The sequence below is a fragment of the Quercus suber genome, unplaced genomic scaffold, assembly GCF_002906115.3.
Source record: "Quercus suber isolate HL8 unplaced genomic scaffold, Cork oak 2.0 scaffold_6, whole genome shotgun sequence".
NCBI lineage: Eukaryota > Viridiplantae > Streptophyta > Magnoliopsida > Fagales > Fagaceae > Quercus > Quercus suber.
Window position 1 is genome coordinate 1,595,876 of NW_027069472.1, and position 15,574 is coordinate 1,611,449.

Below are 15,574 nucleotides of genomic sequence, written 5' to 3' on the forward strand. Positions count from 1 at the left end.
AGTGTCATGTAGACATCTCATCAGTAGAGCTAGCATCTCCATCATCATCATCCTCATCGTCCTCAGAATCTGAAGCTGCTGGAGTAGGTGGTGAAGGAGTAGCCTTTGGAGCAAAACCACCCATGGTCGCCTGCCGTCGTGCAATACGACCAACACGAACATTTACCTAATACAACTCAGCGGAGAGTGTATCAAGGCGAGTGTCCATGCACTGCAGCTGCGCCATAATGTCTACTAGAGATACATCGCCCTTAGAGGAAGAAGGAGCAGATGTAGATGGAGCTGATCTGGATGGAGCCGAACGGGAGGGAGGAGTAGAATTCGTCTGTCGTGACCTAAACTGCACTCACTAAATTTTACGGTAGCAGCATCTATGGCACAAATATGTGTGAAGTGGTCGGACATAGGAAAGGGAATAGAAAAATGGCGTAAGATCCTCGTGATAGCGGAAGGAAAGATGAGCCTATTATGGGACGCCGAATCAAGATGAACATCTATGATAGAAAGAATAAAGTGAGAAGGAAAATTTATAGTAAGATGCTCAAGAAGAGATAACAAAAATCGAGCACAAGGCTCTGTGATAGGGTTGTAGTGAGAGAGAGGATGGAGTACAAACATCATCACCATGTTTAGGAATTTAGGACCTTTAGCAAAAGGCCTATATGATGTGTACTGATGCTCACCCCATTCAGCAGGGCGCTGACAAAAGGCAGAGATGAGCTCATCTTTAGACACAGTCCTCAGACGCTCACAAGAAGGATAGTTAGGAAATTCTATCCTAGGAACCCTAAGCACCTCCGCAACTAGCTGCGGTGTGACAAGGATGCGCGTACCTCGAACGCGAGTGAAAAAGAGAGGTATTGAACGATTTATCCCGTGCATGTTGGAGTAAAACTCCTGAATCAGCATGAGAGGACAAGTGACCGGGACGTCACATAGTGACTCCCATCCCCTACTGTGAATGACAGAGGGAAGGTCAGTGTCGGCGAAGTCCGCCAGAATGACTTAGCGTTCCGAATGAACACCTCATCGAGAAAAGTTCTCCGTAAATGCCTTGTGGGCATCTCCATCATGGAACCGAAGGTTAAGAGGAGCAGATTCAGAAGAAAAGGAAGCTCCAGAACGCAGAGAGTTCCAAGCAGGAGTGGATTTACGTTTGGGTGCCATAGACACTACTAACGTAAAAGAATGAGAAAGAGATAGAGAGGGAGACAATCAGAAAAGTCCTAACGCAGTTCAAATAGAGCAAATATGATGAACAAAAAGAACGTATGCATGAGAATGCATGAGCATGTGACATGCAAAGCAAAAGGCATCATGGGCTCAGCCCAATCCAATCCTACCAGCACACAGCATAAAACACACATCTAAATGCAAGTAAACGTCATTCTAATGCACATGGGATGCAATGTATGTCATTTTGAAAGCATTTAAATGAAAACCCAACCCAAAATTTCAAGAAAAACTCATCAATTTTGAAAAACCCCAAAACTTTTCAAAAATCCCAAAAACTAGGTTTCAAAACATGCAATGCATGAAAAAGGAAGAGAAAAATGAACTTACCAAGTGATTGAAACCAAGGGAAGGTCGAAAATGAAGAGGATTTGAAGATTTGAGTGAGAGAAAAGTGGTTGGGAGATGAAAAGCCTTCGAACAGATCGATAGAGATCGAGGAATAAGTGAAAAAATCATGAAAAATCCTTTTATAGACATCTCAGTAAATCTCGATAGCTGAGGTGTCAAGAGGTATCGAGGAAGCTGTCGAGGAGGTGTCGAGAATTTGGCCTTCGATAGCTTCAGGTGTCAAGAGGTATCGAGGAATAAGGAACAGTTTCGAAGCATAGAATCTTGATCGATTGACTAGGTATTGAGAAGGTATCGAGGAGACAGGAACTTTCTCGATCGATCCATCAGGTGTCGAAGAGGCGTCAAGATTCTGATAAGAAAAAGGCCTGAGATGCTCGACAGATAACCAGGTATCGAGAAGGTGTCAAGACAGGTTGAAAAAACAGTTTTTCGAGAAAAGAAAAACACAGACATAAATGCAATCCATCATACACCTCAACCAAAGATCCACTCAACATATGAAGCTCTTAAAATCATCTCTCAATAAAAATTTAAGCTCATGGATCCTCAAAAACACACACACACACTAAACAAGTCTAACCAATTTTATTTTTCAAAAACAAGTTAAGACAGTTTAGTGAGCATACATTAGCACATGTAAAACCTTTGTGATGGCCAAATCACATTGTACCTGCACATGTATCAAACGTAGCAAAGAATATTGCGTGTTGTGTGAGAAAAACATCGCAAGATTGCATATGTGTATACATATTATGACGATCTGAGATATGAGAAAATAACTTTAACTGACACACAATCATAACTGTTTGATGGGGACTATCACCTTCGAGGTACATCCTATAACTCCCACATCTCTTAGAATACACGCTAGCAACCATATTTAATGTATTTTTGATGTTTTTGCTTTTTATTTTCTTCGGATATTTTATTTTATTTTAGCATACCATACATGTGCATATAAAAGAGAGAAAAGAAATACCCAAGATGTTAAGCATTTGACATCGCACTTTTGCTATGCCGAAGCATACGAATGTCTTTGACACTGCACTTTTGCTATGCCGAAGCATACAGGTGTCTTATTATGATTGGCAGGAAACAGTGGTGAGATGGTTATTTATGCCTTTCTCTTAGAATTTTCTAGTCCTACCTGTCAAAAAGAGTGATATGAGTGTTAAGTTTTAAGAGATAACTTAATCTTACTCATTACAAACAAGAGCCACAAAGCTCACTTGCTTAGTTGTGCATAGGGATGCTCATCTAAGTTACAAAAGATACAAAGTTTAGAAACTTTGTTTCAATGGCCATCCAAGGTACAGAAGTACCAAAGTACACAAAACACACACTGTTTTTGTATTTTTCTGATTTTTTTTTATATTAAAAACAAAAGTAAACAAAACTGAAAGTAAACACACAAAAACATGTTAAACAAAACAAAACATAAAACTAGACTGACTCAACAAAAATGCAAAACATACAAGCAATGCAACAAACAAGAAAAGTAAGAAGGGAAAAGAAAGTGATGAAATCACTTAGAGTCCTTTTTCTTCCACACCTTGGAAGAACATTTCCTTTGATTGAACCCTTGAACAGACGGTGAGGGGGAAGAGTTGAAACTGTTCAAGTTCGAAAGGAACATGAGGGCTTTCAGAAGATCTCCAAGAGGAGCAAGAGAGGATTGAAGCTGATTTTGGCTTCCAGATGCTATTATGCCATTGCTCTGTTGAGTGGCTAGCCACTTATAGCAATTAGGTCGAGTATGACTGGCAGCTCCATAATGATGACAGAGATGCTGCTTCTTTTGTTTAGGCTTTTAAGAGTTAGTCTTCTTAGTCTTAGGGTCTTTAGAATCTTTCTTATCTTGATTAGGGGTTGCTCCTAATATTGATTTACCCTTGTCTAAATTCTTACTAGCTAATTCAGTTTTAACATCAGTGTTCTCAATTTCAGTGTTATTAGCAGAAGAAACAAAAACAGTATTACTAGTAGAAGCAGTATTAGAGAAAGAAAGACCATACCCTAAGCCTGTTCGATCCGAAGTACTTTTCTGATTGCTCAGCATCTCATCAAGCTTTGCACTTGAAGTCCTCTCCAATTGAGCTCTAACTTGAAATAGCTTAGCTTCAAGCTTCTTGGTTTTCTCAGCCAAAAAGTTGTTCTCAAATCTCAGTGCTCCAATAGTTTGATTTGCCTCATCAAACTTTGTGGACAACTCTTCACGATCAAGTTCTACATCACTGAGCTTCTTGGTAGCCAGCCTATACAATTTCTCATGCTTCTCAGAGAGCTTGTAAAGGTTCTCATAGGCTGAGTGGATATCATCTTGATCATCCATTTTCTCAAATTTGGACTCCACCAGTTCTTCTTCTTCATCCACTTCTTCAACAATCCCTTCAGTAGGATTGACTGTGGCAGTGAAGGCATTTAAGATTCCGTCATCCTCTTTATGGGAATCATCTTCGGGCTCAATGTCACTCAAGGTTGCAGCAAATGCCTTACTTTTCCCAATACTCTTGAGATATGTTGGGCATTCATGCTTCATGTGACCGAATCCATGACATCCGAAGCACTTTGGTCCAGCCGGAACAGTGTACTAACCGCCATTCTTAGTTTCCTTCTTCCCTTTGTCTTGGTTCTTAAACTGAGAAGAACTGGATTGTCTGCGGTCCTTGTCGAAGTTCCTCCCATTGGCATTCTTCATAAACTTCTTAAACTGCCTTGTAATGTAGGACTTCATTTTAGAATCTTCATCATCGGAAGACTCATCTGTATCACTGCTCTTTGCCTTCAAGGCCATGCTCTTGCCTTTACTAGTTTTGCCAATCCTAGATAGTCCTAACTCATAGGTCTACAAGTTTCCAACCAGCTCAGTCAAAGGAATTTTGTCAATATCCTTTAATTCTTCTATTGCCGTAATCTTGGCATGAAATCTCTCAGGTAAAGATCTGACCACCTTCCTTACAACCTTGGGTTCAGGGATGGTTTCCCCAAGATTGAAGGCTGAGTTCACTAATTCCTTTAACTTGGCATAGAACTCATCAAACGACTCATCCTCCTCCATCTTAATTTCTTCAAAGCTTGTAGTGAGCCTCTGAAGCTTTGAATCTTTGACAACCTTTATTCCTTCATAGGTTGTCTGGAGGATGATCCAAGCCTCCTTAGCAATTTTAGTTGAGGATATCTTCTTGAACTCTTCATTGGTGACCGCGCTAAATAGAGCATTTAGCGCTCTGCTGTTGAAGTTAGCCGCCTTGATCTTTACGTCATCCCAATCGGTCAGTTCTTCTTTTCGCTTGGTCCAGCCAATCTCTACAGCTTGCCACACATTCTCATCTAAAGACTACAAGAAAGCTCTCATGTGTACTGTCCAGTATGCATAGTTAGTGCCATCAAATTAAGGAGGTATAATTAATGACTATCCTCTATCCATGACAAGCTGGGGTCAATGGATCAACACAGCAAAGATTAAACCTAATCAGAGTGTGCCTGCTCGGATACCACTTGATAGGCCACAATCTGAATAACCCCTTGTGATTAAACCAATTAATTAATTAGCCAAGTTATTAATTAATCAATTTAGCATGCAAATATGTGGAAGTACAAACAAATTACCAAATAACTAAATATGCAGCGGAAATTAAATGACACAGTGATTTGTTTACGAATGAAAAAAAAGTGTTGTAATTGCCTTAATTTATTTTCTTATATTTTGTGGATTTTATTGTATTGGGTTTAGTATCAAGTTGGTGAAGACTCTAGCTAAATGAAGAATCAGTGGATCTTGTGAGTGTCTCGCTGGAAGCTGACCCGTGAGAGAGCTATATGAGAAGCACATGCTGGAAGCTGAAAATTCATGCCAGGCTGTCGTTTAGCAAGTGTTTCGCGGGTAAGGCCTTCCCTCGAGATAGTCGCGAAAACATTCTGCCTTGAGGATTTTAATGAGTGACTTTCTTACCCTTCACCCATACTATATTATACCCTCATTACCCACAAATGTTAAAAAGACTATTCAGAGAGAAAAAACCCCTANATCATTTTATATGTTTAGGGTTTGGAGAAAAGAAGACCCAAAAGCATATTCACAGATCCCAACAAAATCGGATCAGAAAATCTGAAATTTTAAATCTCGACAGATAACAGGTGTCGAGGTAGCTATCGAGCAAGTGTCGAGTTTTAATGAAATTGCACTTCAGCTTGCTTTTTCTTGGACAGACTTGATGACTTCAATACTTGACCTTAAAACCTTGTTTCTTGAAGTATTAAAAACACCTAGAACTACCCATTTGCAAGTAGAGTGCGTTTTGTCAAAGGATTAGCCAATTTACATAAATAAGTTACATATGTCCTAACAAGTGAAAACACATATGTCCTAACATTTTAAAAGCTTGAAACTTAGAGCAGTGAGGTCTAAGATGACCAAAGGCACCATAATGGTGACAAACAATGTGTTTAGGTCCACTAAGCTTTTCGGGAATGGATCTAGCAACATGGTTTTGTTCTTTCTTCAACTTATGACATTAAGGTCTTATATGACCAATCACACCACAATGGTGACAAGTTGGAACAAATTTAGATCCATCCAAAACCTTAGGTTGAAACCTAAACAGGGGCTGTCGCTTAAGAGCCTTTCTCTCCGCTTTTTGATTTCTTTTGTATAGAGGAATGTACACTGATTTGTCCTTTGAGGTAGACCATACAATAGGCACAAAATCAGGTACCACAACATGATTGCAACATATATTATCTTCCTTTTTAGCAACAGGTTCAGCAATCAAACACTTGGCCTGCACCTTAAGAGATTCATTTTCACAATTAAGATCATCAACAAGTTTGTTAGACAAAACAAGTTTAGCATCCAAGTCCATATTCAAACATTCAAACTCTTTCAGCTTTTCAAGAGAGATTTTAGCAAGTTTTTTCTATTTCTCAACCAATTTGTTGGATTCATTGAGCTTAGCAATCAAATCATCCGTATCACAAAATAACTTGCTTAAACTCTTTTGAAACTTCTTAGCATTTTTCTTGAAGAGTTTGGTGTTAAGAATATCAACAACACCCAAAGATTCATGTAACATAGCATCACAATCATGAGAATTATCACTTATAGAAGCATCTTCACAAACACGTGGCATGTTACATTCATCACTAACTAAATCATACAAAGAGACATATAAAGCACAATCCATGGCAAATAAACATAAGGGGTCAAGAATCACACTTAGGTATTTAAAACACAACAAGTGTACCCGCTCTGATACCACTTGAAAGCTCGAAAATGTGTCAAAAACACACGAGCAATTTAGACCCCCAAATTAAAGTTACAACTTGGTTGATTTTACAGTAACTTAATACTAAGTGTGGAATAGTGTAAACACAAGCGTATAAGCAAGACAACTACTCTAATTCATATTTAAAGCAACACATCAGTAAAAATGAAATGAACAAGAGTAGGGAAGAGAGATGCAAACATAGATAACACCGAGACGTGTTATCGAAGAGGAAACCAAAGAACTCGGCGAAAAACCTCTCTGCCGCTCTCTAAGCAAAAATCGATCCATTAGACAATTAGTTAGGGTACATGGGTTAGCAAGAGACCCTCCAAGTATAATCTACCCGATGTACCTAAGGCCTCCAAACTCCTACTCCAACAAGGCTTTTCGGAACCGTGTCTTGTCTTAGTTCTCTGGATCCCGCAACAAGCTCCATGTTGCATCTGCCATCCTTGGCTTTTTCCAATGCTTCCCAGCAGCTCCAAAACACTCTCTACACTCTGAATATGTGTGGCTTGTGTTTGGATACAAATCTCCTCTTAAGGTATGATAATGGAAGAGGGATGGAGAAGAGGCTACAATGATTTCTCACTAAGGATAAGTAGCTCTCTCTCAAAAGATGGGTGTGTGTGTTTTAGAAAACCTCTCTAGGGTTTTTCTCTCTGAATAGTCTTTTTAACATTTGTGGGTAATGAGGGTATATATAGTATGGGTGAAGGGTAAGAAAGTCACTCATTAAAATCCTCAAGGCAGAATGTTTCGCGACTATCTCAAGGGAAGGCCTTACCCGCGAAACACTTGCTAAAACGACAGCCTGGCATGAATTTTCAGCTTCCAGCATGTGCTTCTCATATAGCTCTCTCACGGGTTAGCTTCCAGCGAGACACTCACGAGATCCACTGATTCTTCATTTAAGCTAGAGTCTTCACCAACTTGATACTAAACCCAATACAATAAAATCCCACAAAATATAAGAAAATAAATTAAGGCAATTACAACACTTTTTGTCATGGAATAAAGCCAACATAAAACATAGTTGTAAATCACAACTTTACAATCTCCTTCTTTGGCTATTCCATGACAAAACACCCTATAACAGACTCTAGACTTAAACATGAGTTTGGAAACAATGGAAAAACTCACTCACACCTAAATCTAAAAGCTGTGATAAACTTGGAACATGTATACCTGTAACCTGAAACACTTGCACAAAACACATTAGACCCTCAAGGTAAATCAAGTGATAAAAAGACAAGTATAATGTAATAAGTAAAATGCGATCAAGGAAAATGGAATAAAGCAATAGACCATGGCTTGACCAAACACGCAATCACTATACAATAGTGATCATAATGCTCATTCACACAAGGAATGAACATCTGAACATGCAAGCTAATAAGCTCAATTGCAAACTATCATTTGTATGTCCAATACTCAACTAATGCATAAAAACATAAATGCATCTAGGAACAATCCTACATAGGCACAAGAGTGTTCCAACACAAAAATATGATGCAAAGCATAGATACTAAAAGTAACACAAAGCATCATAAAGCAACGAGAAAACAAGTATAAAGTAAATCAAGGTTTTCTCAAAAACAATGTCTTCTCCCCCTTTGTATATGCATCTCCCCTATGGTTGTGCCTCTGTATGATTTATTCTCTCTCTTTTATCATGCATTTCATACTTTTTGACCTAAGTTTTTGGGTTTTGAAATTTTTTTGGGTTTTTTCAAAATTGTTGAGTTATTTATGAAATTTTTGGGTTGGGTTATGTTTAAATGATCTTTTTTGCTCATGCATTGCATCACATTTGCATTTTCACAATGTTTCATGCATTTAAATGTGTGTTTTATATGTTGAAATCTTATGTGCTGATAGGTTTAGATTGGGCTGAACCCATGATGTTTTTATTGTTGCATGTCACTTGTTTATGCATTTTTCATGCATATGTACCATTCTTTTCTTTCTCTTTGATATTGTTGTTGATTGGTACTCTTATGTGTGTCTTTCTCTCTCTCTCTCTCTCTCTCTCTCTCTCTCTCTCTTTCTTTTGAATAGTCTGCGCATGGCACCCAAGCACAAGTCTACTCCGTCTTGGAACCCTCTTTGTTTCAGGGCATCTTCTTCTTCTGATCCTACTTCTTATGTCAGGTTCTATGATGATAAAGCCCGTCAGGACTTTTTAGAGAACTTTTCTAGACGTGGCATTCATTCTGAATGCTTGGTCATCCTTTCGGATTTCTCCGATACTAACTTACTCACTATCATTAACAGTAGGGGTTGGGAATCCCTTTGTGATATCCCGGTCAACTATCCCTCCGTAATCATACAGGAGTTTTACTTCAATATGCACGGATTTAATTACTCCATACCTTGCTTTCTCACTTCTGTTCATGGTATCCATATAGTAGTCACTCTAGAGCTTATCTCCTAGGTGCTACACGTCCCAAGGGTATTGCATCCTGATTACCCTGGCTGTCCTCGTCTTAAGACTATGTCTAAAGACGAACTCATGTCTCTCTTTTGTGAGACACCTTCATCTTAGGGTGAATGTCAAAACACCCCTTGCTTGGGCTTTGCAAAAGGTCCAAGGTTCCTGAATATGGTGACGACATTTGTCTTACATCCCTTGTCTCACTATAATTTGATTATTGAGCCTCGTGCTTGATTTTTGTTATCCCTCCTTAAAGGGCTTACCATAGACTTTCCCTTTCACTTCATACTCTCCCTTATAGATGTCTATAAGGATATGGCAACCCATGAAAAGCTTATCTTCCCTTTTGCTATCACGAGGATCATTCACCATGCATTTGTCTCCTATCCTAAGTTTGCTCACTTCTCTATTATGGGTGCCATTAGTGGTGCATCCGTTCGATGGAGTGAGGCCCAGCTTCAACCGAAGCGGCCACGGACTGAGACAACGACTCCTCCAGCCTCTTCCACTCCATCTACCTTCGCTCCTTCTTCTTCCACGGGTGGTGTGACCCTCGAGCCGATCATGGCACAGCTTTAGCGCATGGATGCTCGCCTTGATACACTTTCTACTAAGTTGTATCAAGTGAATACCCATGTCGGTCACTTTGCAGGACGACTGGCTCACCTTGGTGGCCTCATAGTGTCTCTAGAGGCATTTGAGGACTAGGACAATGATGGTGACTTTGATGGTGATGATGATGATGAGGATAAGGACACTAGCTCTTTCGGCAATGAGGAGATGACTGCTTGAGTGGCTTGCCCTTTGTCATTCGTGACAAAAAGAGGAAGTAGTTTTAGGTATGAAAGTAGTCATATACTTAGGAAGAGAGTTAGTATAGGAGATTTTTGTTAGGGGGAATGGTTATCTTTTTGAGGGATGTAGTGAGGACTTTTGTATCTTTTTCTTTTCTTTATCTTTTAGATACATTGTTCTTGTACATTGGTCTTGTGACCACCTAGTGATAGCAAACCTTGTATTCATTTGATATATATATATATATATTTGATGAGGTCATTATTTCTTTTTCACCTATCTCTCTATGTGTTGTTTCTTTTCTCTCTTTATACACATGCTTCTTATCTTATTGTATGCAATCTTTTATTTTTGTTTCACACTAGATGCTTTGATGAGTTTTGTTTAAAGTATTTCAAAAATACAGGTTGTCTAAATCTTCCATGCCAATAACTCTGTTCTTGCAAAAATTTTCAAGAGTTTGTGTTACGGTAAATTTTATTGTATTCAACAAGTGAGTATGAGTTGACTGTTTTATGACTTCTCTCATATTTCATTTGTTGTTGTGGCTTTGTTATAGATTGCCAAAGGAGGAGATTGTTAGGACATATGTGGATCATGTTAAGAACATATGTCATTTAGAATTGGCTACTCCTTTGACAAAATGCACTTACTTGTAATTGGGTAGATCTAGGATGTGTTTAATACTTCAAAGAACAAGAGTTCAAGTCCAAGTATTGAAACTATGCAAATCTGTCCAATAATCAAGTGAAGAAGTGTTGTTTTTTAAAGCTCGATAGATAGTTCGACAGATGTATCTATCGAGATTTAAAATGTGGAACTCGACAGATAAGCTTGACAGCTATATCTATCGAGAATTACAAAAATTAGTTTTTCAGATCTGATTTTCACTCATATCCAAGCTATGTGTTTAGGTTTTGTTTTCTCACAACCCTAGACATATATAAGGATTATTTTAGGGCCGTCTCACTGGATGCAAAGGTTGTTGCACTTATTGTTGCAAGCTTATTGTAACTAGAGACAATTTGCCCTAGTTCATTTTTCTCTTGAAGAAGCTGCTGCGTTTATACGCTATACGGTTTTGTGACTAAGGAGCTTCTTGATCTTCATTGTGTGGATGAATTGAAGAACTTTGCAACCAACATTCTTCTCAAGTTGATGTGTTAGTCACGTCCTTGGATCCATGCATTGATTGGTTAGTCACGTACTTGGAGCCATGCATTGAAAGGAGAAATTGTCACTACATTACAAGTTCAATTGTGTATTGGGATAAGGGTTCAACTGTAGGTTGGTATAAGTTACTGGGATTTCTTTACTTATAACTGCTTGTTATTTTAATAATGGATTCTCAAGAGTGGTGACCTTAAATTCACCCAGTGGAGTTTTTGTCTTGGAGGTTTCCCTTATTCATAAACAAATCACCGTGTCAACTTTATTTTCTGCTGCATTTTACTTAGTTGGTGATTTGTTTGTGCTACCACACGTATTGCACGTTAATTGACTTAATTAATTAACTTGGCTAATTAATTTGGTTTAGGCCTTTCAACTCTACATCCTTGAGAGATTGATAGCCCAAACATTTACCACACCCATTCCAAGTGTAAAGTGAGATTTTGGTGCTATTCGGAAGTATTGGAAGGAGCCATTCATTGTTGGATACAATTAAGCTGAATTATGGGATTTGAAAGCTAGAGAAGACAAGGCTTTGAGATATCAGTTGGTAACAGGAGCTTGAAAGGCTTAAGTACATGGGGGTAGGTTAGGCTTGGAGGATCTTTTATTATTCATATACTCTAACTTTATTCTATAGTGGATCGATTTCTACTTAGAAGGTCACAGAGAGGTATTTCGCTGAGTTCTTCAATTTCCTCTTCGATAACACATCTTAGTGTTATCTTGTGTTTGCATCTCTCTTCCCTACTCTTAAACTTTTCTTTTATTGTTGGTAATGGATGAATATGGCTTAGGGTAGTGATAACGGTTGATTGCGCTCTTTACTCTTGTTCCACACTTGGTATAAGTTAAAGTAAAGCCTATTTAGCCGTAATTTTAATTTGGGGTCTAAACAAGCTCTTGTATATTTACACAAATCTGAGCTTTCACCTCTAATATTAACTTCGTTCGCAATGATATCACATTTTTAACTTTACTTCGATTACCTTTTATTTCTCTTTTAGTTTCAAATTTAAAGATATTATTTTTCTTTTTCTTTTTTAAAATTGAAAACATCATATTATATACCATATAATAAAATTTCAGTAAAGTTCTACTAAATGAGTATACTATCTCTATGTTACATGGCTAACATTCATTTAAAATTTTTATTAAATTTGATAATTTCCTTATAATTTGTAATAGTTTCAAATCAAACCTTAAATTTCAAAAGATTTTAATTAAAATTGTGAAAATTTTAGACCTCTTTGATTGACAATATTAACTAATCCTTAAGACATTAGTTAGCTTTTAGGCTCTTGTCAAAACAGTTAATAACTAGTTTGAAGGCTAAGTTATTAATTCGACCAATTATGAATTGTCTCTAGTTAACGAAACAATCACCAATATCAAAACACAATGAAATTTAAATATAGAAATGAATATGTTAACCTAAGGAAAACCAATAGAATAGAAATTCCACAATAAAAACCCTAGAGGCACTTGACCTTATCAATCCCAAAGTGAACAAATTCACTACCTTATTAGAAGTTTTACAATAACTAAATAACCCTATTCCTAGTTAAACTTACTAATGTTGCCAAATTCAGCTCTAAGTCCATGGGCTTCCTCAGTTATAGAGATGTAGCAACATGAACCTCTAGTCCATGAGTTCAAGAGTCCTTTGAAGATTCAAATCTAGTACTTATGATGACTAGTTTGCAGCAACTTCAACACCTCTGGTTTAAATTGTGTTTAGAATGATCTCTATTATAGGCTTTTGAAAGAAAAAGGCACAAAATTTTTAGATCTATATGAGAGTAGCTCCAAAAATCTTTTGGACGTGTATTAGGATTTACTTTGATACATTTTACTTGTTAACACGAAAGCCTAATCACTTAATGAGCTAACACTAAATCAATGAATTTTTAAACCTAAGTTTTGATTTGTCATTATGACTTCTTAATTGATCAAGTAGGCGTCGAGGGACAAAGTTTTGCACAGTGAATTCTAGCCCTAAGCAGCAATCTTGATAGCACTTAGACACTCTAAAAGTACTAAACAAGACATTTTCTTCACAGTTTGCCAACTTAAAACCTAAAACTTAACAATATTTATACTAATAAATGTATCAAATTATATCATATCATATACTATATAATAAAAATCTGTGTCATACGCTATATAAGATCAAGTTTAGCCCTCTCTTTTGTTTTTTAATATACATTGAAATAATTAATATAACTGTTTGAAATATTTGAAAAATACTAGAATAAAAATTCTATTACCAAGAGATTCTAAAATTTTTGAAACGTTTTATTATTTATGTTTTATTATCTTAATATTCTACTAAACTTCATCACCAATTGAATTATACTCAAAACTTAAACCCAACTGTTAGGTTCTAAATGTTTAGAACAATTGACAAATCGTGAATACAAACTTGTCTAGATATAGATCTTAGAGTCTATAGGTTTTATTAGACAATGCTCAAGATGATTCAAGTCAAGATTTAAGAACATACAAGCTGCAGGAAGAAGACTTCGTATTCTGTCTGGTTCGATCAATCGAAGAATAGGCTCGATTAATTAAAAATTGTATCTGCAGAATTTTAAGTCGGCCCAAACAGCAACTTAAGCCCATTAAGGATTAGGGTTTTAGATCTACTTCTCCCACTATATAAAAGAAACCCTGAGCCACGTTTTTAGGAATTTTGAGAGAGAGAAGAGTGTGCCTCTTTTGTATCTAAGGTTTTGTACCCAAACCTCTCTAAGTCTTTGTTACTCATATTTCCGATTTGTGTAAATCTCTTGTGAGATCATTGAGGAGCTTTCCTTCACATAAACTTAAAGTTTTCAAGGTAGAGATAGCATCAATATCTTGATGATCAACTCGGTTGCTGCAATTGGAGCTTAAAGAATAACAAGCGTGGGTGCTTGTACTTGATTGAAAAGTCCAAGAAAGAAGGAGTCCGTACATTCGAAGCTTGCACGTGGTCGTGTTAGTAAGTTCTATTAGTGGATAGCATTAGGAAGTCAAGCGGGGAGTTTGTAAGTCCTTTTGTATGAACTTCGATTCTTTCACATAGTGGATTCAGGTTTACTTTGAGGATAGCTAGGTCAAATCCTTCCCAAGTTTTTACCGTGTGGTTTCCTGAGTGATCATATCATTGTGTTATTTATATTTCCGCTGCTTTATATTTTTTATATGATTGTATGTTTGTGATAACCTAGAATTCCATAATTTGACTAAGTTAATCACTTGGCTAATTAACTAGGTTAACCCGGTTGGTTTAAGGGGTCTAAATTTCTAACACCAACCATTAATCACCACACTCAATATCTCATTAGAAATAAGAAAATGAAAGTTACCTAAACAATCACAAGAAACTAAGTGGTATACTCTTGAAACCAAAGCTCTTTGCCTTTATAGTGGTGAAAGGCAACTGGAGTTAGAGCTCTTCCTCATGGTGGCGATGGGTCTTCAAACAAAGAGTAATGCTAAGGACACATAAAATGATATATTAAAAGACAAAAGCATATTAAAATAAATTTATTATAAACAAAAAAAAAAAATTCCCTTGGTTAGAATTTAGGTTGAGATGAAATACGGTTCGATTTTGTACCAATTGACCAATGGCTACAAAAATTTTAGTTTGGAATGAACAAAATTAACAACTTCGTTGGCTCCCCCATTTTTTTGGGTCAGGTGCTGTTGAAGGAGGTTAACTTTGTACTGTCTTTCTTTTAGTGCTTTTGAAATAAATTATTTCTTCACACAAAAAAAAAAAATAGAAAAGGGGGGGGGGTTTTTGTGTTAAATGTTAATGCATCATTTGTTTGTGCACAAAAATTAGAAAATTTAAATAAGATACATGACATAAAATTGGAGTCTAATTTATAATCTCCATAAAAGTGTGCAGGTAAGATGTTCTTTCTTAGGCAATGAGATTATTATTGTGATTTTCTTGGCTTCCGTGTTAAATGTTAATGCATCATTTGTTTGTGCACAAAAATTAGAAAATTTAAATAAGATACATGACACAAAATTGGAGTCTAATTTATAATCTCCATAAAAGTGTGAGGTAAGATTTCCTTGCTTACTAATGAGATTATCATTTGATTTCTTGGCTTCCGTGTTAAATGTTAATGCATCATTTATTTAGGCACAAAAATTAAAAAATTTAGATAAGATACATGACACAAAATTGGAGTCAAATTTATAATCTAATTAGATTTTTTTTTTTTTTTGAGTTTTGGTTAGGACAAGTGGCCAAAATTGAGAATCCAATTGAAATCTAATTGATTTTCTCTCTGCTTCACCTATTATTATATAT